The sequence below is a fragment of the Meles meles genome, chromosome 5 (assembly GCF_922984935.1).
Source record: "Meles meles chromosome 5, mMelMel3.1 paternal haplotype, whole genome shotgun sequence".
Lineage (NCBI taxonomy): Eukaryota > Metazoa > Chordata > Mammalia > Carnivora > Mustelidae > Meles > Meles meles.
Genome location: NC_060070.1, coordinates 101,862,624 through 101,872,604, shown reverse-complemented (window position 1 = coordinate 101,872,604; position 9,981 = coordinate 101,862,624).

Sequence of the window (9,981 nt, the reverse complement as noted above, 5' to 3'; positions counted from 1 at the left end):
AGGCTTCCTGCTGAGCAGGGAGACCAATGCTGGGCTCGATCACAGGACCCTGGGATCATGACCTGAGCCAAAGGCACACGCTTAACAACTGAGCCACTCAGGGGCCCCAGACTAACTCTGTTCTGCCTGACGTGCTGTCAACCTGAGAAGCCGGCAGAAGTCTCCAGCGATTAACTCGACACAACATGTAAATAGAAAAGAGAAACTTGGTCCAACAGGTTGTCACGTGACAGGAAAAATAGAGCTCTCCACTGAGAATGGCCCAGTTTGGGTGAGGCTTTTCCCTGACTCTTTAATAGGGAAGAGAAAACCCACATGTGATTCTTATTCCATGATGGTAGATTATCTTTTTTTTTTTTTTTAAAGATTTTATTTATTTATTTGACAGAGAGAGATCACAAGTAGGCAGAGAGGCAAGCAGAGAGAGAGAGGAGGAAGCAGGCTCCCCGCCAAGCAGAGAGCCCGATGCGGGACTCAATCCCAGGACCCTGGGATCATGACCTGAGCCAAAGGCAGAGGCTTAAACCACTGAGCCACCCAGGCGCCCCATGATGGTAGATTATCTTTATTCTGAAAGTACACTAGGTACTATGAAACCCTGTATCCACTCCAAAAGTTCATAAAAGTCCTGTCAGTTATGCAGATTTCCTTCCTCTTTAGTAATCATCCTCTTTACCTCCCGACATGTCCTACTTCCAAACCCAGTCTCCTCTGGTCACCATGCCTTTCTCACCCAGTCAACATTCACAAACACTCCCTACATCTCACTTTGCCCTCCCTTCCTCCCCCTCCCTCGAAACACAACTTCCTACCAGTTGACTCTACTCTAGATGCTAATCAACCTGTAAGAGGCTTCCCAGAGGCTTCATTTCCCCTCCCCCATTTTCATTTCATTTGACTTCTCCCTCTGTAGTCCCTGCCACAGCTAACTGGGCCCAGGGACACTAACTTGGCGGAACCCATCAGGAGGCTGGACTGGACCAGAGCAGCTTGTACTTCTGTGTCTCTCAGTCTCTCTACATCACCGCCCCATATGGGATTTGACCTGAAAAGTTTCACAAATATTAGAGCTGAGATTGCTTTGGGAAGTGACCACTGAAAGAATTAAACCAGCCTGGTTCAAGCACAAGACCTACCACTGTGAGCAAGTAAATTGCCTGACTTTATGCCTCAGTTTCCTCATCGTTCATATATGGATAATGACACCAAGCTCATAGTGTTGTGAGAATTCAAACTGAATGGGACTTGTGTATGTTCTGCAGCCTGGACAGTGCCTGACCCATACCAGCAGTCACCTGGCAAAGGAGAGCTAGTATCTCTTCCTCTCCTACTGATGATAAAGCCGGATGATTTCCCTGGAGTGTGGGTTGAGTCTAGTGACTCATTTCTAACAATAGAGTACAGAAAGAGAACATTGGAAAAAGCACATCGCAACTTTACAGTGCAAAAGACTGGTTCTGCCTTAGATCCTTGCAGAAAGCTCACCTGGCTTTTAACTTTGGTTTTTCTCTTAGCTTTTGTCCTAAACCCACTGCAGATACATGAGTTTCAACCTGATGACCCATCTCCCCTGATTTTGACCCAGCACAGTTGCCTAGGAACTGAACTTGGGACCAAGATCTTTTGCTGTAGGAGCGCAGTGTTGAGGTTCCAAAATGGAGACAGATTATGGAATCTGCACCATGAAGAGGAAGGATGGGATCCCCTAGGGAAAACATAATTAGGAACAGAAAGCTAGAGGCTGGAGGCAGAACACTGGGGAATATCAAAAATTCTAGGGACCGGGGCGCCTGGGTGGCTCAGTGGGTTAAAGCCTCTGCCTTCGGCTCAGGTCATGATCCCGGGTCCTGGGATGGAGCCCCGCATCCGGCTCTCTGCTCAGCAGGGAGCCTGCTCCCTCCTCTCTCTCTGCCTGCCTCTCTGCCTACTTGAGATCTCTGTCAAATAAATAAATAAAATCTTTAAAAAAAAAAATTCTAGGGACCAAGGAGGGTGGTAGGAGATGTATAAGGAGAAGCAGAGTAGAGTGTCAGGGAAACCAAAAACATAAGTCTTCAAGCCATTTGTGAGTCATGAAATCAATTTACTTAGTTATAACTAGCACAGAAAAAGAATGGAGCTGGAAATATCAGAGTTTCTTGAGCACTCGTTTGGGAAACTTTAGTTCACCTGTGTATCTGTATGTGTTTACTGGGTTGCTATGTAAAAAGTTCTTTCTCAAATTGAGTTGCAGTCAAAGAAATTGGAAAAGCACTGAGGTAGGAGTTCCAAGGGGGAGGAGCTGTCCACAGACCCAAATGCAGTAGACAGGTCTAGAAAGGCAAGAGCTGAATCAAAATATCCACGGGTGTGAGCTCATGCTACAGTGGTAATGATTTCACAATATATCAAAATCAAAAAATCAAATCAATCAAGTATCAAAATCAAATCAAATGATCAAAATCAAAAAAGTATCAAATCAACACTTTGTACACCTTAAACTTATGCTATGTCAATTATATCTCAATAAAGCTCAATAAAGCTAGGGGGAACATGTCCATCAGATATGGTAACCTGGAGGCCAGGTGACCTGGTCAGAGTAGTTTCCATGGTGCACTGGAGAAGGAGTGCCCACAGCACTGGGTGGAGATGTGTGTGCGAATTTAGATGGGGTGAGAACAAGAATAGGTCTCCTTGTCAAAAATCTTGGCAGAGAAAGGAAGAATCGGGCAGCTACGGGGGCGGGGGGGGGGGGCGGGTGAAGATCAAGGTGTATTGCTTACTAAGGACAGAACTTCAACAAATCTATAGAAGTGGCTGAAGACACGGGGCCAGGTGGATCATTGATGAAGTGAGCTCTTGGAGAGAAAGGGTCAGGAGAATGGCTGCAAGAGCTCGTTGTGGTCGGGGGGAAGCAGACAGTCTAACGTGGATGACATGTGGGTGCACATTAGTGGGGAGTGGAAACTGTGGCAGTTCACATGTGAAAGCCTGAATTTCCTCCATAAAATAAAGCTGACATTCAGACAGTAGCTCAACGTGCTATTTCATGGGGCAGCCAGTGACTCAGTCAACTGAGTGTCTGACTCTCAGTTTCAGCTCAGGTCATGATCTCAGGGTCAGGAGACCAAGCCTTGCATCGGGCTCCATGCTGGGTGTGAAGCCTGCTTGGGATTCTCCCTCTCCCTGTACCCCTACCCTCCACCCCACCCCCCACCACTCTCTCTCTCTCATAAATAATCTTTAAAAAAAATAAATGCACTATTTAACAATTTTTATAATATTGTAGCTCTACCTACAAGATACTAAGGAATTTCAACTATGGAAGCTACCAGTCACATAATGATGTCGCCCAGCTAAGCCTAGGACTGTAAGGGGCCCAGGATGGGTGCTGAGGATGGACTCCAGCCCCTGAGCAGCCAAGAAGAGGTGTGCCCAGGCATGTGTTTCACAGCATCTCAATGTTGGCAGAACAAGAAATAGGACAGGTTATGCTGTTGGCAGCAGGGGCCAAGGTACAGGCTCTCTGAGTTCAGCTCAGGTGGGAAGCTAGGGTGTCCAGGCAGGTGCCTGGGTATGATAAACTGGTGGTGCATCTAGCGCCACCTAGTGGCAAAAGGTACCAGGTGGTTCCCACTGACTAGAAGCAGAAACTCCTCTAACATTTTTTGTACAGGGGCCAAATACTTAGTATTTTCGTCTTTGAGGGCCATTTGATCTTTGCACATAAAGAAATGAGCATGGTTGTGTGCCAACAACATTTTGGTTACAAAAACAGGCCGAGAGCCATGGCTTAAGGACCTCTGCACTTGAATATTTTAATAGGAGTATTATCAAAACAGCCTGATATTGTTCCCAAACAAAATCATGGCTCAGAGAAGGCTATCGTTTAGATAGCGATCATACATTAAACGAGGCTTAAAAAAATACACAGCTTATTTGGAGATTATGTGTTAATGATTGGCACTACCACCCAGATCTTTAGGAAAATAGTTTTCTGGTATAGATAATTTTGCTTTAGTCAATGAAAATTGATGTCATATAAAGTTGAGGCATTGATTTGTATATTACTGCATGTTTCCATACTGGTTACCTATTTTGAGGATCATCCTTGAGATGACAAGGAGGAGGATAATGGATTTGGGGACAGTAATGAAAACCGGGAACAATTGAAATAAAGCAATTTGATTTCCATTTCCTAAGGACACTACAATGACTAGCACTGCATGAAGAACACAACTGAAGTCTGGGATCCTGAAATTTTCAGAGATGTCCCAATTGGGAGATTTCTTCTGAGGGCCCGCATGTATCAGCGGATTGTGGGTTGGGGATTTTTGGATCCATGTCAGGGATAGACACAAATGAGTAAGGCATGGTTCCTCCATCGGGCAAGTCAGGAAGTGTTAAATAATTTCTAACCTTGTCTAACCATCAGCATTTCCAGGCTTTCCCTAGGGCACTCACCCACAGGTAAGCATAGTTTCTACTCCTGTTCCCATTTCCTCTACTCCCAGTAGCTTGTGTATATTAAAAAGAGGATCCCTGACATTCAGAACTTGGCTCCAGAAGCCAAAGTGCTCTTCTGCTTCCATAGGGAATACAGCGTGCATATTTCCGGACAGCAGAAAGAGCTGGTAAGTCTGGAAAGCCTACTCTGTGCTATTTTCATCATCTGATTCTCTAAAACATCTTGAAGTAGTTGTTATTCCCATTGTAGAGATAAACTGACTGAGACTTGGGGAAATGAAAAAAGAAAAAACTTTTCACAAAAAGTAAGTGACATAGTTAGATTTAAATCCAGCTCTGCTTAACTATAGGCTTTTGCTCCTTCCCATACCCTAGAGCAGTGGTTCTCTGTGTATAGTCCCTGAGCCAGCAACAGCAGCACCTGAGAGCTTATTCGAAAGGCAAATTCTCTCATCTGAACACAGACCTACCAAATCAGAGCTGCGGGAGGTGAGACCAGCCATCCGCTTTAGCACAACCCCAGGGGGCTCTGACACATGGCTGAAGTTTGAAACCACTGCACACACAGCCTCCGGGAAAGAGGGGGACTGCAGTAGATTATAGGATGGTGAGCAAGACTAGCAATGACCAGCCCTGAACAAAATACCGAGGCACTAAGGGGAGGAGGCCAGGCAGTTGGACTGCTGATTCTTCTGGCCACTTGATGTCCAGCTCTTTAAAGAGCAAAGCACTCCTACCACACATTGCTGTGAATAAAAGGAAAGAAACATACAAGAGCTTCATCTTATTTTGTTGGTATCGTCTCTTCTAACAACCTACGTGCTTCATAGCATCACCATACCAGAGATGGGAAACAAGCTAGGTAAGGGACCCAGGGCCAAGTTACCACCAGTGACAAGTCCTGGGCTTCCAGAGGGCACCTCTGACCCAGTCCTGGGGGCATACCACCTCTGCCTGCTGGTGGACAGGGGAGGTGAGGGGAATGAAGACTGGCAGTCACTCAAGTGGAGGGAGTCGACATGAAGCGGGTGTCATCGAACTAGTGATGTTTTTACACGGCACACCTTCCAGGTGTCCAGGTGAGAACACAAGGTGGACGGAGGACACAGCATCTGTCAGGACTGTGCGAAGTGCCGCCCCAGGTGAATCTGCCCTGCTGTGAGAAAGAGGCACAGCCAGAACATAACTCCCAGAGCCATCTATGGCAACACTCTCTGACCCGCAGACGTTCCAAAATGATTAAAACCAAGAGCAACCCCTACCTAACAACCCAACCCATAGCCTCGTTCTCGAAACTTCCCAAACCAACGCCGAAACCCGCCCCACCCATTATGCCCCCAGGCCAATGGGCAGAACAAAAATTCAGGAAGAACACTCAATGCCCAGACAAGTAAGTGTGTTGTTTTGTTTTTCCAAGCTGTAGTGACGAAGGTTTAAACAAACAAGCACTCACACCTCCAGCCAAGGAAGGGCGGGAAGGGGCAGTCAGGTGTGTGGACCTGACGAACACAGGATGCTCGGGGTCCAGACAGGAACCGACCAGGCCCCTGGAAGACCCATGTCCTGTACGTGCTCAGCCAGTGCTTTCCCACAGGGTCCTTGGTCAACTTTGTACAAACAATGAGAGAGCTGACTCGGAAAAGGACCTCAAGAGAAGCATTTGCAGATTCTATTTGCATGGCATCGGGTATGCGTTGTCACTCATTATGCCCCCGTGCTAGCAGGCTTTCCTGCAGGGTGGAGACTGGAAGGTCTTTCTACAACCAGGGTGGTAGAGCCTGTTTCAAATAAAATGAAACACTGCTGAGTCACACAAGTTTTCCATTCTTCCTGTTTTCTGCCTCTTTGATTAGATGAGAGTTCCTAACTGGGAGCAATCGTTATTCGTCAAATCTTTCGCAATGCTTTTTAAAAGAAGGATCTGAAATAATAAATGAGTCACACCCCCCTTACTTCCCCCAAATGGCATTAAGGTCAAGTTGCAGCGCTATTGATTTCCAAGTGTTCATTATCTGTCTTTTCTCCAAGGGTAGGCTATTAAAGGTAGTGAGGATAAAAACCATTCCTAACTAATTAGCTCATTCTAGAGCTAACTGCCAATTTTTGGAACATGTTAAAGCTCTCTCAGAGAGCTGGTTACCAAACTGTCACTTCAGTCACTGTTGGAAAACATACCAATTTTTTTTTTCTGGCCTCCCACTAACCAAATAATTTATCTCCTGTCTCTTGAGATTTGCACACAGTTTGAGATGCTAGAACAAATATCCCCTGAACATTTTCATGGCACTTACCAAGGAACAACATAATATGGAGTGGGCGGGAGGATGGGGGGGAGCCCACGGGGGCGGGGACAAGGGCAGGGGGATGGGGTAGTGGGAGGGCTAGAGGATGTAAAGTCACAGCTTTGGCTACCACAACTAGACACAAATGAAGGCCCCAGTCTACATAAATGGTAGCTAATTTCATTCGGTTCTGTGCCAGGCTTTGACGATAATCTAGGCTTAAATAATCTCATATTAAAACAGAACCTTCAGAGCAATGATAAATACAACTCCAAATATAATTACAGGTTCACTGTAATTTTCACTGAGGGGGGCAAAGCAAAATAAAGCAATAATCAAGACCACGGACTCCAGTCAACAGAGATGTGAATTTTAATTCCAACTCTGTCGTGTGCTATTTGATCATGGAAAAGTTATTAAAACTATCTGAATATTAATTCCCCTCTTTGTGAAATGAGGGCACCATGACTTACTTCAGGGGACTGTTCTGAAAAACTGTGTTCGGTTAGCTTGGTGTGTGGCACACAGTGAGTGCTCAGTGAGCCCAGCAACTGTCACTACCATGTCGCTTCCCCAAGGAGACGGCTCATTCTTGGTTTTAGAAAGTAGATGTTGATGCTTCAAAAGGTCATTGGAAGATCAGCTCAATCAAATTCGTACCCCGTCAGAGCTCAAGAGCCCTGTCCTTTCAGACTGACTGCCCACTCTAAGCAGTTTAAAATGACACCGTCCTTCTGGCGGACTGTGAGGCACAAACATCCTTTTCCAACCTTCCACAGAACCTGCTGAACAAAAGTAACCTGATCAGGTTCTTCTGGTCGGTTTCCCTTTCCCGCCAGCTGTCAGCTTTTCAAAAGAAAAAGCTCCAGCAAGGTGGAGGTGTCCTCTACACTCCCCAAATCAGGCTGCATTTATTTATCGTATCCCGGCTTTTCTCCATGGATGACCTATTTCTTAATTCCGCCTGCCCTCCTAATACATAAAAGCCTCAGCGGTCTCCCTTTGAGAGAAAGGAGACAGAAAAGGAGGAAGTAATGAAAATCAAAGTGAAATAAGTAGACGTAAGATAGTAAATGAGCACAAGAGACCCGGACCTTAGAAACCCAAGGACCTTGTGTGGAAATGCAGAGAGACCCTTTTCTCGGGCAGAGGTTCAATGCTTTCTTGTAGAAACTAGCTTCATCTCGAGGCTAGCTAGCTAATAAGTCCAGTTACAATGAGGGGGCTGCTGTGAGACCACGGCTAAGCTCACCATTAAGTGAGCCGACAGGACAATTTAAGATTTCCCTCCCCAATTATGTAACTCAGGGGTCTCTATGCAACATCACAGTTGAGAAAGTGTTCTTGGCCAGAGAAACAGCATGGTGTCCTCATTTCTGAGGAACACTCTGCTTCCTGACCACATACTCTGGGGCCCCATGGTAGGGACTGTGGAGCAGCTCATAACCTGCTAACAGCAGCAAGACCTGTAATACTAGCAGCCACAAACTTCCTGAGAGCTGATGTTCCATGTCTCCCACTTAATCCTCACTCTAAGACTGCGAGAGGTCTTGCCACCCCATTTTAGAGATGAAGGACCTGAGGCCCCCTGACGTGAAGTAGCTCATGCAAATCCAGGTGGTGGAGCTGGGATTCAAATCTTTATGATGTAATCTTTATGATGCCAGTACTGGACTATGCTCTCAAAACCTTGAATTCCAAAGTGCTCCTTTAAAGGGCGTATCTGTGCCCTGCCTTTTGTTTTTTAAATTATTTCACTGCACGGTCTTCTTATGGATGTATTTTTTTATTTTTAAAGATTTGATTTGAGAGTGAAAGAGCACAAGGAGGGGGAACAACCCAGGAGGAGGGAGAAGTAGACTCCCTGCTAAGCAGGGAGCCTGATACGAGGCTCCATCCCAGGACCCTGAGACCATGACCTGAGCTGAAGGCAGAGGCTTAACTGACGGAGCCACCCAGGCGCCCCTCATAGATGTACTTTAAAACCACCTTCTACGAACAAGCAACTCCAGGACTGTCCCTCCTCAGTGTTTGCATGGCCTTGTCACACTGCTGCTGGTGCGCCCACGGCAGGGGTGTCGGTCCCTTTTACAGGGCGAGATCTGGCTGTTCAAAGTGACTTTCAGACGAAGGCAGCATTTTTCCCAGCCTCCACCCCACCCATGAAGCATGTCTACTCGGGCGTGGTAGATTTCCCAAGAGGTGGCACGCTGCTGTGGAAGGCGGCGCCTGGCACCTCCACTGGGCTTCCTTACCTGTGACAGCTACCTAAGAAGTTTTTAGATAGAAAGATTGGGTTGGTCAGGACCACGCCTCCAAACTTGCCAGAAAAAAAAAACAAACCACCAAGTAACAACCAAACAAAAAACTCACAACATCCAGGCAAATAGTTCTAGTTTTCTTACCTGTACCTCTTTCCATCAATGACTTTCATTATTTCAACCCCTCTATTATTTTTTTTTATGATGTTATCCACTTAGGCATAATTCTCTGGCTAAAAACAGGAAATAAGGGGCCACAGGAAAAAAAAAGTAGGTGAACAGGTCATAATAATCCTTCCTGCTTTTACCTGTCACTCCCACAAGACAAACAGGCAGGCGGCACGCCGAGCTCCTCCCTTTCCTGAGGAAGGGCCAGACTGCGGGATGGGGGCCACCAGTGCTCCGCTAGGAAAAGGTCAGGAAATTTTGGCACTAGCCTCACGATGGACAGGTATCCTTTCCCATAATTAAGTTTTCCTTCGTATGACAAGAGAGGCTTCACTGGAAAAGGCTGGCCTGTTCTTGAGTTGGGTCTCACTGGTTAATGCTGTTTCTGTTGTGAGGTCTAAGCCTGGTCCCGGAACCCTGAAGGTAAAGGGCACAGCAATGTCACCCAGCACAAATAAGTAAAAAGAAAGTAATTTTTCCCTTCACAAGTAAGGGGGAAACAAAATACTAAACGCTGAAAATAAAGCAACAAGCAAACAAAACAGGTGAATGCATAATACAGAAAATAAGCCAAAGGAAACAGATAATTACTTACAGAAAATATCCTAGAAAAATTTAAGCACACCCTCTATTCTGTCTACCACATTCCCCCCAAAGCTAGGATAAACTGAGTCGTAAAGGGTGGGCTTTATATGAAAACGAATAAAAAACACCATTCGAGTTCTATTGTTCTTTAGCATCAAGATTACTCTTCTTAAATAAAGCCAATTTGCTTATCCATCAGTTGATGAGTTTAGTGGTATCATCTTCATAGGCCTAAAGCC